Source organism: Lynx canadensis, chromosome C1, assembly GCF_007474595.2.
Source record: "Lynx canadensis isolate LIC74 chromosome C1, mLynCan4.pri.v2, whole genome shotgun sequence".
In the NCBI taxonomy this organism is placed as follows: Eukaryota; Metazoa; Chordata; class Mammalia; order Carnivora; family Felidae; genus Lynx; species Lynx canadensis.
In genome coordinates this window covers 33362210-33380652 of record NC_044310.1, presented here as the reverse complement: position 1 = coordinate 33380652, position 18443 = coordinate 33362210, and the positions used below count along the sequence as shown (strand labels likewise).

At 40.3% G+C, this 18443-nt stretch overlaps 1 pseudogene; it reads left to right on the top strand.

Moving 5' to 3' along the window:
- The first annotated feature begins 15655 nt into the window (after window positions 1–15655).
- LOC115519704 lies at window positions 15656–17616 on the top strand (annotated as a pseudogene).
- The last annotated feature ends 827 nt before the right edge of the window (window positions 17617–18443 follow it).

The window sequence follows — 18443 nt, the reverse complement described above, 5'->3', positions numbered from 1 at the left end:
AAGCTGGGATTCCTGGAGGCTAACTGCATTTGGTCCCAATGACCTCCCCCTGAGACTTATTTCAGGTCTCTCTGTTCCTCTTTCCCTCCTTACAAGTCAACTAGACTTCTGTCTTTGCCATTTCAGGGCTCCACATATGCTCTTTTTTCTCTCCTCACCCTTAACTCCACCCTACCTCCATCCTATCCCGTTATGCTATTATCTCCTGTTCATCCATCAGATCTTGGCTTAAACTGCGGCTCCTCAAAGAAGTCTTTTATTGAGCTCCCAGAGTGAGCGTTCCAAAGCACCCAGTACCTCTCTTTCATAACAAAGGCATGCGGTTCAACATATGAATTCTCTGCCGGATAGCAACTTCCATGAGGCAGGACCATGAGTATTCAGTTGATCCCTAGGATCTAGTCCCATGCTACCCACATACTGGCCTTCAACAGGTATTTTATGAATGAAGGAATAGACACTTCACAGGAAAAGCCAGAGAGGGAAGACAAAACCAGTAAGTGGTAGAGTTATTGAATTAGGACTAGCAAAATGTAGGAAATAGTGGCAGGTACAAAAAGGAGAGGATATGAAAAGGAGTAATGTTGTTCAGCTACAATCATATGGAAAAAAGTTTGCTTTCATTATTAATAAACATGGATTGAATAAGTGGGATATCATTTTCCACCTATCAAACTAGCAAAATAAGAAAAATGGTGATACTCAATTCTGGGAAGGACATGCACACTCATTGCTGAAAAGATTATCCTTGGTTCTACCCTTCTAGAGCAGTGCCTTCTACATAGTAGGTACTCAATAAATCTGTTATATGGAGAGTATAATACTAATAATCATGCGTCTATGCATTAAACATTTATGTACCAATACACTTGTGAAAATTTATATATAAATTAATTCATTTAATAAAAATATATATCATGAACCTTTACAATATTTATATGCTTGAGTCCAGAAATTTCACTTCTAGGACTTTGTCCTTAGAACAAAATCAGAAATGTAGACCAAGTTGGATATAAAAATATGTTCATCAGAGAGCTATTGGACACAACTATAAATATGACATATCAACTCTACTACATGCTATTCAACCAATACCATATATCATGTTTTGAAGCAATATTTAGTTACATTGAAAAGTGTGATATAATGTTAGGTAGAAAAAAGTCAAGTTATAAAGTTATGTATATAAGGTTAATCCAACTTTTATAAAATACTCCTACATTTGTTTATAAAACGCTGAATGGATATATGTTAACATGTTAACACAAGATATCCCCAGGTAGTAAGATAGTAAGTGATTTTTATTTTATTTCTTGCTTTCTCTACTTTATAAAGTTTCTACAATCAGTATATATTATCTTTATAGGGGAAAGAAATTAAGATGACTTGAGAAATACTTAAGAGAAAAGAAAGTTAGCTATGACGCTGGCACCATTCATTCATTCATTCATTCATTCATCAAGTGTTCATTGATGCTTACCATCTGGCAAGCCCAGTGCTGGGCCCTGTGGGTGCAGACATGATAATCTAAGTCCCAGTCTAGTGGTGAGAGACAAGTATACGACAAGGATGCCATAAGGTACTAAATGTGATGTTCCAAGCTCTGAGGAAGTGATGAGGCCATATTTCTGCTGGGTGCTGGAAGCATGAGTAGAAGCTTGATAAATGGAGAAGAGAGCAGAGAGCAGGGGCAGGGGATCCCAGACAGAGGACACAAGGTATTGAAAGCCTAGAGACATGGGATTATGAAGAATGGGCAAGATGGCTGGGACCCAGACCCAGGCAGGGGAGAGAAGATATGACAGATAGGGCCTGGCATGCTATGGTAAAGAGCTTCAAGTTTCCCTTCTAGACAAGTATTTACCAAGGACTGTTACCTGGAACTTTGGTCCTGTGAAACATTCTGTGAGGAAAAGATTTCTTGTCCAAATAACCTCAGAGACACTGATCTCCTCTTCATGCTTCTCAGTGCACAATATAGGATGTTAGACTCTGAGAAGACCAATGGATAGATAGACGAACAACTAAAAACAAGGAAAACACCTATGCTAATTCTACTTAACACAATATTTACCAAACTTGTTGGATCCCAGAGCTTTTTCCTCTTGGAACATTTATTAGTCAAAGAAACTAGAATTTTCTAAAAGTGTACTTTAAGAAGTGCTATTGGGGGCACCTGGGTGGCTCAGTCGGTTGAGCATCCAACTTTGGTTCAGGTCATGATCTCGCAGTTTGTGGGTTCGAGCCCTGTGTCGGGCTCTGTGCTGATAGCTCAGAGCCTGAAGCCTGCTTCAGATTCTGTCTCCCTCTCTCTCTGCCCATCCCCCACTCACACTCTGTCTCTATCTCCTTCAAAAATAAATAAACATTAAAGAAAATTTTTAAATAAAAAGAAGAAGTGCTATTGTATGCATGGATGTATTTGAGGGTGGAAATACAGAAAAATATAAAGCCACTAAAGTATACTTCCAATGTCACCCCTCAGACTTAACTTTCTTCATATCTTTGTGTATTGCTTTATGTCTCCATGCACCATTTGTCACACTTGAGATCACATTTAAATATTATTCTATAGCTTTTCATCATGGCCTATGTGTCTCACACATGTATTTTCCGTAATTTTATTTCATCATGCTTCAGTTTCTGTATTTTCTTTTGACTTGCTTTCCAGTTTTCTAGTTTTTCTATTCATCCGGGTCTAGTGTGCTGTGAAACCTAGAAATGTATTTTTTTTTTTTTTAAAATTTTTTTTTCAACGTTTATTTATTTTTGGGACAGAGAGAGACAGAGCATGAACGGGGGAGGGGCAGAGAGAGAGGGAGACACAGAATCAGAAGCAGGCTCCAGGCTCTGAGCCATCAGCCCAGAGCCCGACGCGGGGCTCGAACTCACGGACCGCGAGATCGTGACCTGGCTGAAGTCGGATGCTTAACCGACTGCGCCACCCAGGCGCCCCTAGAAATGTATTTTTAATAACAATTACATTTTTAACTCTAAAATCTTAATTTTAGGGGGTGCCTGGGTGTCTCAGTCGGTTAAGTGTCCAACCCTTGATTTCAGAGGTCAAGCCCCATGTGGATCCTGCTTAGCATTTTCTGTCTCCTTCTTTCTCTGCCCCTCCTCTGCTCACACTCTCTCCCACTATCTCTCTCAAAAATAAATAAATAAACATTTAATGGGAATTCAAGCTGGTGCAGCCACTCTGGAAAACAGTATGGAGGTTCCTCAAAAAACTAAAAATAGAACTACCTTACCACCCAGAAATTGCACTACTAGGCATTTATCCAAGGGATACAAGTGTGCTGTTTCGAAGGGACCATGAACCCCCATGTTTATTAGCAGCACTATCAACAATAGCCAGAGTATGGAAAGAGCCCAAATGTCCATCAATGGATGAATGGATAAAGAAGATGTGATATATATATATATATATATATATATATATATATATATATATATACACACACACACACACACACACACACACACACACAATGGAGTATTACTCGGCAATCAAAAAGAATGAAATCTTGCCATTTGCAACTATGTGGCTGGAACTTGAAGGTATTATGCTAAGTGAAATTAGTCAGAGAAAGACAAAAATCATATGACTTCACTCATATGAGGACTTTAAGAGACAAAACAGATGAACATAAGGGAAGAGAAACAAAAATAATATAAAAACAGGGAGGGAGACAAAACAGAAGAGACTCATAAATATGGAGAACAAACTGAGGGTTACTGGAGGGGGTGTGGGAGGGGGGATGGGCTAAATGGGTAAGGGGCACTAAGGAATCTACTCCTGAAATCATTGTTGCACTATACGCTAACTAATTTGGATGTAAATTTTAAAAAATAAAAAACAAAATTAAAAAAATTAGGAAAAAATAATAAACATTTAAAATATCTAATATTTAAATTTTTATTTTTATTCTTTTTTAGTTTCCAAGTCTCTGCCAAAATTTCCCACCTTATTATTTAATCAGTTATTTTAAAGTTCATGGCTGATATACTCCACTATCTAGATGTCCTATAGGTCCATTTCTTATTGCCTCCGTTTTTCTCTCAATTTTGAGTGAGTTCTTATCTTTTTGTGTGCTTGGTAATTTTTTATTGAATTGCAGACACTAAGTATAAAAAAGACTTGTAGAGATCATTTGAGGCTCTGGATGAGGCTGTATCCCTTCAGAGTACATGTACTTGTGCTGTGACAGGCAGTCTGAGCAGTGGAAAATCTCCATTGGTTATTCAGGGGTTGAGCTGACTCAAAGCTGAGCTTCAGTGTTTGTATTTATTGGTATATTTCTGGTGGACTTTACTCACACTCCCCTGGGAGTCCCAACTAAAAGTGTCTGATGTTTGCCAGGGCCAGCCTCCTTAGACCCCCTTAAGTCCAATTTTTTCATTGCCTGAGCTCAGCTTCTCTGTTTGTCCTCCTTTTCTCACAGATTATCATGAGTGTTCCCTTATGACATGAAGATGTTAGCATTAGAGGGGATGACTAACCATCCTCCTATTTTTACTGTATTTTTCTAAGCAGGGATATAATGATCATCTCTGTACATACATCCTTAGCTGAATTTTTAATTTTTATTTTTTCAGTGAGTATCTTAGTTTGGACTGGAATAGGTTTCCACTTGTGTTTTCTCCTAGGAGTTTTATGGTTTCAGGTCTTATGTTCAAATCTTTGATCCATTTTGAGCCTTTTCATTTTTTAATGTTTTTAAAAGTTTTTATTTAAATTCCAGTTAGTTGGGGTGCTTGCATGGCTTAGTTGGTTGAGTGTCTGACTCTTGATTTTAGCTTAGGTCAGGATCCCAGGGTTGTGGGATTGAGCCCCAAGTTGGGCTCCCTGCTAGCATGGATTCTGCTTAAGGTTCTGTCTCTCTTTCTCTCTTCCTCTGCCTCTCTCCCCCTCTCATGCTTTCTCTAAAAAATAAAATAGATAAATAAAAAATAAATTCCAGTTTTTAACATACAATGTAATATTAGTTTCAGGTGCACAATAGTGATTCAACACTTCCATACAACACCTGGTGCTCATCACAAGTGCACTCCTTAATCCCCATCATTTACTTCCCCTGTCCTCTGCCCACCTCCCCTCTGATAACCATTAGTTTGTTCTTTACAATTAACTGTCTGTTTCTTAGTTTGTCTCACTTTTTTCCCCCTTAGTAGTATTTTTGATAAGTGGAAGTGTTTAATTTTGGTGAAATACAGTTTACTAATTTTTACTTTGTGGGAAAGTTTTTTTGTTTTAATTTTTTTTTTAAATTTTTTTTCAACGTTTTTTATTTATTTTTGGGACAGAGAGAGACAGAGCATGAACGGGGGAGGGGCAGAGAGAGAGGGAGACACAGAATCGGAAACAGGCTCCAGGCTCCGAGCCATCAGCCCAGAGCCGGACGCGGGGCTCGAACTCACGGACCGTGAGATCGTGACCTGGCTGAAGTCGGACGCTTAACCGACTGCGCCACCTAGGCGCCCCTTTAATTTTTTTTTTAAGAGAGAGTGTATGTGTGAGCAGAGGAAAGAGGTAGAGGGAGGGAGGGAGGGAGGGAGGGAGAGAGAGAGAGAGAGAGGGAGAGAGAGAGAGAGAGAGAGAGAGAGAGAGAGAGAGAGAGAATCTTAAGAAGGCTCTATGCTCAGAGTGGAGCCTGATGCAGGGTTTGATTCCATGGCCTCAGGATCATGACCTAAGCCAAAACCAAGAGTCAGACGCTTACCTGACTGAGTCACCCAGGTGACCTTATTATAAATTTAATTTCTGTAATGTACATGGAACAATTTCAACTTTCTATTTCTTTGTAAGCTGTATTTTTAGTAAGCTGTATTTTTCAAGGAATTTGTCCATTTTATCTAGTTGTTGAATTCATTGACATAAAGTTGGCCAGAACATACCCTTATTATTCTTTTTATATCTGTGAGACCTGTGTGATAGTTCCTCTCTTCTAATAGTGATAATTTGTGTTTTTTTCTTCCTCAATGACCTGGAGATCTATCAATTTTATTGAACATTTCAAAGAATTACCTTTTGGTTTCATTGATTTTCTTTATAGTTTGTCCATTTCTATCTCACTGATTTTTTTTTTCAGTTTATTTAGGTGGAAATTGAGATTTTTTAAAAAGGACCATTCATTTTTCCTAACATAAGGACTTAAAGCTATAGATTTTCTAAGAATTGGTTTAGTTGTAGCCACAGATTTTAATATGTTGGTTTTTTTGTTATCAGTCAGTTCAGAATAGTTTCTTATTTCCCTTGTGATTTCTTCCTTGATACATGAATTATTTAGAAATGTATTATTTGGAGGCACCTGGGTGGCTCAGTCGCTTGAGCGACCAACTTTGGCTCAGGTCATGATCTCATGGTTTGTGAGTTAGAGCCCCAAGTTAGGCTCTGTGCAGACAGCTCAGAGACTGGAGCCTGCTTCGGATTCTGTGTCTCCCTCTCTCTCTGCCCCTCCCCCACTCATGCTCTGTCTCTCTCTGTCTCAGAAATAAACATTAAAAAAAAAAAGAAATGTATTGTTTAACTTCCAATATTTGGGACTTTTCTAGATATCTTCTTTTATTGATTCTTAATTTAATTCTATTGTGTTCAAATAACATACTCTGTAAGATCTCAAAATTTTGAAGTTTTATAGCCCAATATATGGTCTATATTGGGGAACATTCTGTGTGCCCTTTAAACGAATGCTGTTTTGGGCTATAGTGATTAACAAATGTCAATTAGATTAAAAGAGTTGACAGTGTTGTTCAGATCTATGTCCTTGTGATTTTTGGTCAAATTGTTCTGTCAAGTACTATGACATGAGTGTTACAATTGCCACTACAGTTGTGAAATTGCTCCATTTTCACTTTATTCCTGTCAGTTTTTGCTTCATGTATTAGCTAAATGCACATTTACGATTATGCATTTTAAGATGCATGTGTGTTTGGCTGTGTGAAGTTTTATCTCACTAATATATAAAATAATCTTTTTTTTTTAGTATTTGCTTATTTTTGAGAGAGAGACAGAGTGTGAGCAAGGGAGGTGCAGAGAGAGAGGGAGACACAGAATCCAAAGCAGGCTCCAGGCTCTGAGCTGTCAGCACAGAGCCTGATGTGGGGCTCGAACTCTCAAACCATGAGATCATGACCTGAGCCGAAGTCAGACATTTAACTGACTGGGCCACCCAGGCACCCTGTAATATGTAAAATAATCTTAATAAGACTCAGGCTCAAAAAAGTAACACATAAAAGACAGCCTATGAAAAAGATGACTTGGAAAAAGACTGAAATAGAAATGAAATTGTCTACAGCTTGCTTCAGTTTGTTTTTTTGAGATTTTCCCTAGCCCATTATGAGAACTAATGTCAAGGTCTAAGAATGATTACATTGATGTGAGTTTGGGTGTAGGCAGAGTTAAAACCTTTAACTGATGTGAAGCATTCTTTTCTGGTATAGTACAGTATGCTTCAGCTTAAAAGACTTGACTCTAGGGGCACCTGGGTAGCTTAGTTGGTTGAGCGTGCAACTTTGCCTCAGGTCATGATCTCCCAGTTTGTGAGTTCGATCCCCACATCGGGGCTCGCACAGAGCCTGCTTCGAATCCTCTGTCCTCCTCTCTCTACCCCTCCCCAGCTTGTGCTCTCACCAAAATAAATAAATATTAAAAGAAAAAAAAAAGGCTTGGCTTTGGATGATCTTCTCTGTAGTATTCAGCTCTATTTGATGCTTCTTGCTTAAGATTTTATCTTCTCCTTTCCTCCTAAGCAAATGTTATGGAACTGAATGAATAGATCCTTATAGGCCAATGTAACCCTGGGCAGGCAAGCTGAGGTCCCCTATGGAGAAGACAGAAGGTATAAATAGCTCTGAAAATGAACTGTCTGGAAGGACAAAACTGCTCACCCTTATGTCTGGGTATAAATAAAAATTGTTCACTACAGAGCAACTGAAGTTCTTGCGGTGAGGGCAGAGGTTTCCGGATACATGTTCAATGTCAGAAAAAGAAGGAATATGTGTGCTGGGGAGGATGAGAGGTAAGATGCAGGGAAATTCTAAAACCCTATATCATTAAGTGAAGTTAATTCCATTTGAATATTTGGATTCAGGTTAGTAAATCTTAGCCTTCTATAGTGTTAAAGTTAATGAACATATATCTGTGTCCTTCAGCTTGACTGACATCTTAATTTAGTATCTCAGAGGCAGCTCAAATTTAACATGTCCAAAAAGAAACTCATCACTGTTTACTTCAAACCTGTTCCTCTCATGGGTTTTCCATTTGAATAAATGGCATCATCATCCACCCAACAGCCCAAAACAACTGATGTCCCACATCCAATTAGTCTCTACTAAATCCCTTTGATTATCTCCAATTTTTCCCCTTCTTTTCATCCCTTCTATTCCTGGACAGTAAAGCCTAATAATCTCTCAATTGAACTCTTTTAATAGACTCCAATTGGTCTTCCTCCTTCCAGTTTTATTAGCCAAACTGGCTACTAATCTTTCAAAAACTCTAATCTGGCAATCCAATGGTATGCTGGTAAATATTTAACAATCAGCTCTCTGGGGAAAATAAAAAGCTCTGATTTGTTGTGTTTGCCAATTTCTTTGGTGTGAATGCTTCTACCGTGACCAATTTCAAGCTACCAATGTGATATCGCTGAACACAGGGTTGGGAAGAAGTAAGCACAATTGGCTCTCATGAGCCAAGTCAGCTACAGAATGCCACTAAACCATGTCACTCTCTCTCTCTCTCTTTTTTAATGTTTATTTATTTTTAAGAGAGAGAGAGTGTGGGAGAGGGGAAGAAAGAGGGGGAGACTGAGGATTGGAAGGGCTCTGCACTGACAGTGGAGAACCTGATGTGGGACTCAAACTCACAAACCATGAGATCATGACCTGAGCTGAAGTCAGACACTGAACGGACTGAGCCACCCAGGCGCCACTCTTCAATAATAAATTTCAATAGATCTTTGATGCCCTCAGGATATACTATAAACTCTTCAGGCTGGTCTACAAGACTCTCCATGATCTGGCCCTGGTAATTTCTCCAGACTCATCTCCCCCATCTCCCCATTCCTACCCAACACCCACCTTGCTCAAATCCTCACTTTGTGTTTTAATCAATGGGCACAAAGATGGGAAGAGATTTTTCCAGACTCCAGAAAGGAGAGCTAAAAATGGCTGGGACAGGCATAGAAATGGGAAAAGGCCAAAGGCAGGTGTGCAACCAGCTCAGCCTTCAGTGGGACACAACAATCACTGGACAGATGAGACAACATTACCTACTGAGATCAAGATACCTGACTCCTAGACCTAGTTCTGTCTGACTTTCCACAGTTATTTCTATCACTAGGCCTCAGTTTCCCCACATCTAAAATGAGGGTTTGGGGTGGGGGTGAATACCTAAGAGCTTTCTAGTTTAGACATTCTTTTTCTATGGAAGCCTTAAATAAAGTTCAAATAAGACCAGCAGAGCAGCTAGAACTTGGGTCCTGATGTTGGCTTCCTGGCTGCACTCACATACAGGCCCTAATCATGGAGGCCTGAGTTAAAGTACCAATTTCCACACTCCTCTTGTAGTTCTAGTTCTTCCAAATATTTGGTGTCCTTTGGGGCACATATAGCCCTTCTCTGCATCCTGATTGCTCACTCTTTGCTGAACCTTCCTGTGAGTAATGGGATCCCTCAGGATTGGAAGGCTCCTGAGGTGATACTGGCATCTATTTGGCTATACCCTTAAGGACTCCTTGGTCCCTGATACCTGTGGGCCTCATTAAAACACCAACCAGGTATCTCCCAGGTTGCTGCTGAGATGCAAGAGCTTCTGGAAAGTGGCTAACATAAGACCCTCTTATAGACCAGTATATGATGATACTGGAGCTGCCCAAGGCAGTTGTGGGACATGTGTGTGGAACAGTGAGTACTAAACTTGGGATCAGAGTGGGAGGATAGTCAAAGGGCACGAAGGACAAGCCCAGAAGCCTGAGGAGGCTACTCCCACCAGATCCCTGCCAGCCTTAGCTCTGGCACAGTGTCATCTGTAGGTAGTGCAGAAGCAGCAGAGCCCAGTGACACAAGGTCCTTGGTGAAAGACACATCTGGGTTGTGTCCTCTAATACCATGCAATATCAGGAGAGTTACTTTCTCTGAGTCTCAATTTCCTTTTTCCTATGAATTTAGATTTTTTGAAAAACACTTGTCATGAGAGTGAAATACTATACCAGTAATATCTATGCTTGTTGGAGCACTAACTACTCTGCAAGCACTTCACATGTACTATTTCACATGTTGAGCAACTTCACATGTACTATTTCAATTAATCAATCAGAGCAATCCTTTGAGATGAATGTATTATGATCACTAGTTTCCAGAAGAGGATGGAGACACATAACGTTTAGATAACTTTCCCAAGGTCATTATGCAAGTTAGCAATGGAGTCAGGGCTAGAACCCAGGTCTGATTCTAGTGTCATGCTCTTAACAATTATCCTATCTTGGATGTAAAGGAACTGGTCTGTGGTAAGTGCTCAGTGAAACTGGGTTCCATCCCTGCCTCATCCCACACTTTAATGCCATTTCAAGTGGCACAGACTAAGACTAGAAAAGACGCATATTTAAGGAAGATAATACCAAGGACTATTCATGCGTTACTGATTTCATTTCTCCTATTTTTTCATTTAACTTTATTTGTTTCAGCTAACAAATTGCCAAGAAGAGGATTTTCGTTGTGCCAGGTTACCAGTGGGTAACCTGGGTAGAAGTCATCAGAGAAGAAGACCTTGACATTGGTTTTGAAAGAGGAAGTGATGGAGAAACCACTGGAATTCATCCTTGCAACAAAACTCACTCTTAAACCATCAGTATAACTTCACAAAGTCATTAATCCAATGTTTATTAATCGTTACCCATACCCTGTGCTAAGAACTGGAGATAGAAAGGTAAGACATGGCTCTCCAATTAAGGAACTCCACAAACCAGTGTTCATACCAGCCTGTGTATGAGGAATAATAGAAGCACATTAAAGGTGTTATCATAGCCCAGAAGTATGGTAAGAATCACAAGAGAAGTGTGGTGGGAATCACAGAACAATTCTGTGATTAGGATTTTACCAAGAGGAGGAAACAGAGAAGGACATTTCAACTGAGGAGTCATTTGATAATAGAAGTAATATGAACGACAGATGTTTACTGCTATATTGTTACATATACCTAAAATAATACTGAATCTCCACAAAAACCTTCAAGGTATATGTTATTCTTCCAATTTTGCAAATGATGAAATGAAGGTTTAGTGAAATTAATGACTCTCTCAGTTGTGCTGTTGGTAAGTGGCAGAGTTGGATTCAAATCTAATTTTCTTTGACCCCAGGGCCTCTCCTACCTCCTTGATACACACCGCCTCATGGAAAACAGCTTTGTGAAAAGTCCTGGAATATTTGGAGGATGGTGGACAAGTTGGTTTGTCTTCAGCTGGAGCCAGCAAACCTTGCCTATAAAGGGCCAGATAGTAAATACTTTAGGCTTTGCGGGACACATACAGTCTTTATCACAGCTTCTCAACTCTTGTCATAGGCAAAAGCAGCCACAGACATCAATGAATAATTTTTTCAACCATGTTAAAATGTAAAAACCATTCCTAGCTGGAGAGCCATATGAAAGCATGAGGACTGAGCAGAAGGATAGGAAGTAACGGTAGGATGCCAGGTAGATAGGGATCTGATTCCAAAGGGCACTGGGCACCCTGCTAAGGACTTTGGGCATTAGTTCATGAAAAACTGGAATCCTTGAAGGACTTTCAAGGAAGGGAATATCATGGCCATCTCTGCTTTTTTTAACAGTCTCTCTGGCAGTGTGTAGGACGGGATGGATGGAAGAAAAACTAGAACAGGAAAGATCAGGGAAGAAGCTCTTGTTCTTCATCAGTGGAAACAGTCTTTTGGGATGTTTCCTGTCCATACTTTGTCTTGGATCTTGTATAGTCCTCTTGTGATTTAAATACAGCTGCTACTTAACAACTTGTTAAGTAGTCCATATTTCCCTGATTTGATTCTTAGAACATTCTTTCAAAGGAGACAAGGACCTTAAGAAACTTAACAGAAGACCATGGGGGAGGGGAAGGGGAAAAAAAATTACAGAGAGGGAGGGAGGCAAACCATTAGAGACTCTTGGATACTGAGAACTGAGGTTTGATGCAGGGTGGGGGAGAGGGGAAAGTGGGTGATGGGCATTGAGGAGGGCACTTGTTGGGAAGAGCACTGGGTGTTGTATGGAAACCAATTTGTTGATAAATTATATTTTAAAAAAAGAATGAACTATTTTAAACAGGAAAACATAAAGATTTAAGCCAGGCTTTATAACAATATTCTCCCTTTAGCTTCTAGCCTGCCCTTTTTCTCAGGGTCCCCCTTCTCCTTCCTGAATAAAGCCATTGTGGGCCCTGCTTAGGAGGTGGGAGAGTAACCCCTCCTGGGTACCAAGGACAACCCCCAAGGGAGGACCATTTTTGCAAAAAAATAAAACAATGAACTTCAAATTATCCTTTAAATTTTTACACTACTATTGACTAATACTGCATTCCCACTTTCTTTCAGGTTTCCTTGGTTCTCATCATTACCATATTACTTTGTTTTGACTCCCGATTGTGTTATGAGGTTGGGTGCATAGTGAGAAGTCACCCCCTAAAATCATAGATTCTCTGAATCTTGGTGTCACTGAGCTTTAGAACCTTAGGGTGTCTGTGGTGAAAGGGACTTTTTTTTTTTTTTTTTCAACGTTTATTTATTTTTTGGGACAGAGAGAGACAGAGCATGAACGGGGGAGGGGCAGAGAGAGAGAGGGAGACACAGAATCGGAAGCAGGCTCCAGGCTCTGAGCCATCAGCCCAGAGCCTGACGCGGGGCTCGAACTCACGGAGCGTGAGATCGTGACCTGGCTGAAGTCGGACGCTTAACCGACTGCGCCACCCAGGCGCCCCTGAAAGGGACTTTTAAAGTTGTACATCTGACTTCACTTCCAAAGCAGCAATAGTACCCCTGAATGATGTGGGCTTATAATTATCCTTGAACACTTCTGAAAATGGAGCACTTGCCATTTCACCACCATCACCACCACCACCACCACCACCCACCAGCAGAATGTGTCATTACTGGGAAGATCAATCACCAGAAGCTTTGTTTTTGTTTTTGTTTTTCTAAACTAAGTTTAAACTTGCCCCCCTGCAACTTTCACCAATCACTTCTAATTTTTTGATCTTGGGAACACATAACACACATTTCCACCTTTCTCTGTATGACATCTTTGGTGAGGTCTCTACAGTTCCTCATAAGTCTCCAAGCTAAGCTTTCCCAGTATCTTCCACTCTTCCCTAAGTAGCATGTTTTCATGGGTCCTTTACTAATAAGTTCTTTTCTCTGTATAGACAAGCTAGGTTGCCATTTTTCCCTTCTAAATTGTAGGTCCAAATATTAAAAACTGCTCTGGGCAGCCCTTGGTCTCTATGTAGTTAATAGCAGGTATTGACTTTGTGGCCTTGTGGGGTGACTATAAATGATGTCTGTAAATGGTCTAGGCCAGTTCCTGTTTAGAAATATGTTGAGAGCTATGTATGTCCAAGGGAAAGCCCAAAATGAGCTCGGCACAATGGCTAGCTTTATAGGCAGCAAAGTTCAGCACTAAATATAGTTCCACCATGAGTAGCATCAGTGGCTTGCCCCCTCAGAGGCTCAGCTTGGATTCAGTCCATCCATTTATCCAACATTTATAATGCCTACTCCGTGCCAGGCATGGTTCTAGAATCTGATGGTGCACAATAATAATCAGGAAGATAAAAATTCCTGCATTCTTGTGAGGGAAACTGACAGCTGAAAAAATTGTATCATACATTAGAAGATGCTAAGTACTATGAAGAAAGAAAACAGGAGATGGGTATAGAGTGTGGGGGATATTTCAGTGTTAAGCAGGATGGTCAGAAAAGACTCAAGTTTTTCCTGAAAAGATGGACATTTGAGCAAATACTTGAAGGAGATGATGGAGTAAAGATTTCTGGGGAAAGAGAATTTCTAGCAGTGAGAACAGTAAGTGCAAAAGCTCTGAGGTAGGAGCATGCCTTGAATGAGGAGCAGCAAAAGGCTGGATGGCTGGACAGACAGAGTGAGAGATGGGAGGTAGGAGATGGAGCCCAGGATGTGATGGGGGGCACTTAGCTCCTCTTCTGGGTGTTACCAGAAGCCACTGGAGGGTTTGAGAAGAGGATTCACATGATGTTTAAATGATCTGAACTATATATTTTTTAATGTTTATTTATTTTTGAGAGAGAGAGAGAGGCAGAGCACAAGCTAGGTGGCGGGGGCAGGGGGCTGTGCAGAGAGAGAGATGGAGACACAGAATCTGAAGCAGGCTCCAGGCTCTGAACTGTCAGCACAGAGCCCGGCATGGGGCTGGAACCCATGAACTGCAAGATCATGACCTGAGCCGAAGTTGGACACTCAACCAACTGAGCCACCCAGGCATCCCAATCTGACCTACACTTAAATAGGATCACTCTAGTTACTGTGCTAAGAATAGACTGTAGGGGAAGAGAATGGGAATCCTGGAACTGGTTAGGGGATATCACAATATTCCTGGCAAGAGCAAATGATGATCTGGACCAGAGTAGTAATGGTGTAGAGGATGAGAAATGATCTTTTTTGGGATACATATTTCAAAGAGAATAGCAATACTGCTGATGAGTTACATGGGAGAAAGAGAAAAGTTAGAAAGTCTTTGAGTTGCTTTGTAAAAGCTCTTAGCCACATCAAAGGATGGAATTGCCATTAATTGAGCTGAATGTGAGAGGAGGAGGTTTATAGGGAAGTGGAAGTTTGACTTTAGAAAATTTTAACATGCCCCTTAGATATCCAAATGAAGATAGGTGGCAAGTAGGCAACTGGACAGACGAATTAAGAGAAGACATCTAGGATGGAGATATATTTCAGATTTACCAGCATACTCTAGTATTTAAAATCTAGGTCATATCTGCAAATCAGAGTGAGGATTTATTATTCAAATCCCACTAGCCACCATTCTATTGCATTGTCTTCCAAGATGAGTATCAATATTATTTTTCTCATCCATCTGAGCCTGAGTCCTGCTCATGGCTTTATATGACATTATATTAACCCAAATGGACAGCTCTCTGCCTTTTCACTACCACTACAAAAATGTCTCAGATATTGAAATCTTGATCCAAGGTTTTAGGGTTCTCTATGAAAAAACCTGACCATCTGCAATGCTGTACGATATGCACTTTCTGCCCCCTACAAGTGTGATTACACAGTTTGGTTTTCGCTCACAATGCCATCTAAAGTGGGCCTATTTTTGTGCTTGGTGACCTGCTAAACCCTGCATGAAATCTGATGGTGTGAGAGACACATTTCAGCTTAATGTTGTGGGACTTGTGGTTTGAGTCCTACTCTGTGTCTGACCTTGGATAGCTGGTTGTATGAAATGAGAATAGTGATAATGACCTTGGTGGGTTGGGGTGATAATCTAATTACATTTATCAAAATGCTTTTATAGATTGCCATTCTATAAATAACCATTTCCTTCTTTGGGGTCTGGAAAAGGTGTACAGCCAGCTGTCCATGTTCTGTTGCAGTCATATAGGGACTAGCAGAAGGATTAAGAGAAATGGACTGGTCAGTAACATGTTCTGTCATCCAGGCCTGTCCAGGAAGGATCAAGGACTGAGTCCAGGTCAAACCGAAGACCAATCCCACCCACCACCCAACTCTCTCCTGGGAGCAACATGGCCTAGGAGGAGTCTTTACTAGTTTTTAAGAAAAGCTTCCTGATGCATAGGCACATAATTCCCAGGTAAATATGCTTCATTTTCTTGAGAAATGCCAAGAGCATAAAAGTTTTCTCTAGATTTCAGTTCTTGAGTCTCTGGCAATCTTTACTTTTCAATTTTTTCTTTATAATTTTAAACACAATTATAGTGATTAAGTGATTACAGTGATTACACCACAGGAAGGTGGGGATAAAAAAGAGGATATACACTTCCTGCAAGGTGGGGATATAAAAGGGGATAAAAGTTCTTGGGGAAAGATTCCTCTTCCCCAGAAAGTTTATTTGAGAGTCTCTTTTTTTCCTGAAAACTTATGATGTGTGGGTTTTCAAAGTGACAGCAGCAGAGAGGAAGAAAGCTAAGAGAAGAAGCTAGGGCTTTTGTTTGTTTCACATTTATACCGTCCTTTGTAACACCTCTTAGTCTTGATATTTGAAAGAATGACTTTAAGAACTATAGAGACCTCTAGAACTTTTTGGTTTACTGTAAAACATTTTTTTTTTTATTTTTCTAGCCTCTTTATTTTGGTTTATGGTGTGGGGGGGTGGTGTAGGTGCACGTGTGCACGCGTCCTTCCAAATAGGACTTCGGCTGGTACAATTCCTTCCATAACACCCATGAAATTTTACCAAGGCTAGTTAGTTAGACAAACCAATTCATATTTATAGAATCTCTACTAAGTACCACACTGGCCCAACTTGAATAGAATGTTCCCTGGTTGTGGAAGTGCATATCTTAGTTTGATTGTTTAGCTCTGAGATGACTTTGGTCCTTGCATCTGTGGCTCTCACATGGTGTTCTCTCATTGAGACTGCAAGGGATTAAGGAGTATGTTCTCTTCTTTCCTCAGAAGGAAGGCAATACATAGCCAAGGCTGGAGAAATTAAAGTTCTGTAACTGAGTTTATCCTCCTGGGCTTCTCCAGAAATCCCTGGACCAACTGGATCCTTTTCTTCCTCTTCTTCTTTCTTCACTTATTTACAGTCCTGGGCAATGGGCTCATTGTTACCTTGATCAGAGTAGATGCACACCTCTACACCCCCATGTACTTCTTCCTCAGCATCCTGTCTGTACTGGATCTCAGCTATGCCATCACCACTGCGCCCCAGATGTTGATCCATCTAGTAAGCAGAATAAGACCACATCCTATATTGGGTGTGTGGTCCAGATGTATGTTTTCCTGATCTTGGGAATCACTGAGACCTGAATTTTTGCAGCCATGGCCTATAACAGATATGTTGCCATATGCTATCCACTCCAAGACTAGCCAAACCCTGTGTATAGTTCTGGTAGTCAGCTCTGCCCTTTGTGGTCTCACCTGTGTCCTCATTTACACAGTCTTTGCAATGAATCTGCCCTACTGTGACCCCAATGAGATCAACCACTTCTTTTGTGAAATTCCTGCTGTCTTGAAGTTGGCTTGTGCAGATACATCCCTCAATGACCAAGTGGACTTTATCTTGCGTTTCATCTTGCTCCTGATCCCATTATCCCTCATCCTGGCCTCATATGTTTGCATTTTCATGGCTATCCTAAAGATTCATTCCACTCAGGGATGAATCAAAGAGTTCACCACCTGTGCTTCACACATCACTGTGGTCATTATGTTCTGTATTCAATGCATGGTCACGTATATAAGGTCTGGTTCTGAAGCCTCCCCAGAGGATGACAAAAGTTGGCCCTGTTCTACAATGTCGTTTCTGCCTTTCTCAACCTCATCATTTACAGCCTCTGGAACAAAGATGTGAAGAGGGCTTTCTTCAAGTTAATTAGAATGAGTAAGGATGCTCAACAGCCATAGACTAGGACAGCCTGCAGTGCCTCTGATCTCTGTCTATCCCATCCATACTTCCACTGAAGTCATTAGACTGGATGAGGAACCCAGAATGAAGGAAATGTCTAGAAAAAAAAAACACTTTTGCATTAATTTGGCCACTGGACACATTAGGGAAGGACTCAGAGAGAATTGTGTTCAGGCTTAAATATATCATTGATCTTCTTTGGCTTTGGAAGAATCACCTTAATTCTCTGGGATTTAATTTCCATATCTGTAAAACGTGTTTCATGATATTTATTGTGCTTAAGTAATAATAACTGACTCTAACGTCACTATGTGTTTTATATGCACTTATTATTTTAATTCTTATAACAACTCCAGAGGTAGGTATTATCATCCTCTTCATACAGATAAAGAAACTGAAGCACAAGAAGATTAAGTAAATTGTCAAGTGCTACCCAGCTAAAAAGTAACACAATTGAAATTTGAACCCAGGTAATACGGTTCCAGAGCCCAGGCTCTTATATATTATATTACACTGTTTCTTGAGTTGTTAATAGAGACTTTTAGGATCAGCTGAGATAACAGATGAGACGGTATTGAGGAAAATTTAAAACACTTAGGATTGTTATTCTAAGTCACAACTACAGAGTCAGACCCATGAAGTCTAGAGTTCTCTTGGATACTTATGTTTTTCTCACTAGCATTTGGTAGTCTAAGCAAATAGCATTGTGCTATGAACTATTAACTTCTCAATAAAAGTTTGTTGAGTGAGTTTTCCAAGCCCCACCTCTATCCTCAGTCTGCCATCTCCCCAATTTTTCTTTCAGCTCCTCTTTACTTTCATGGGT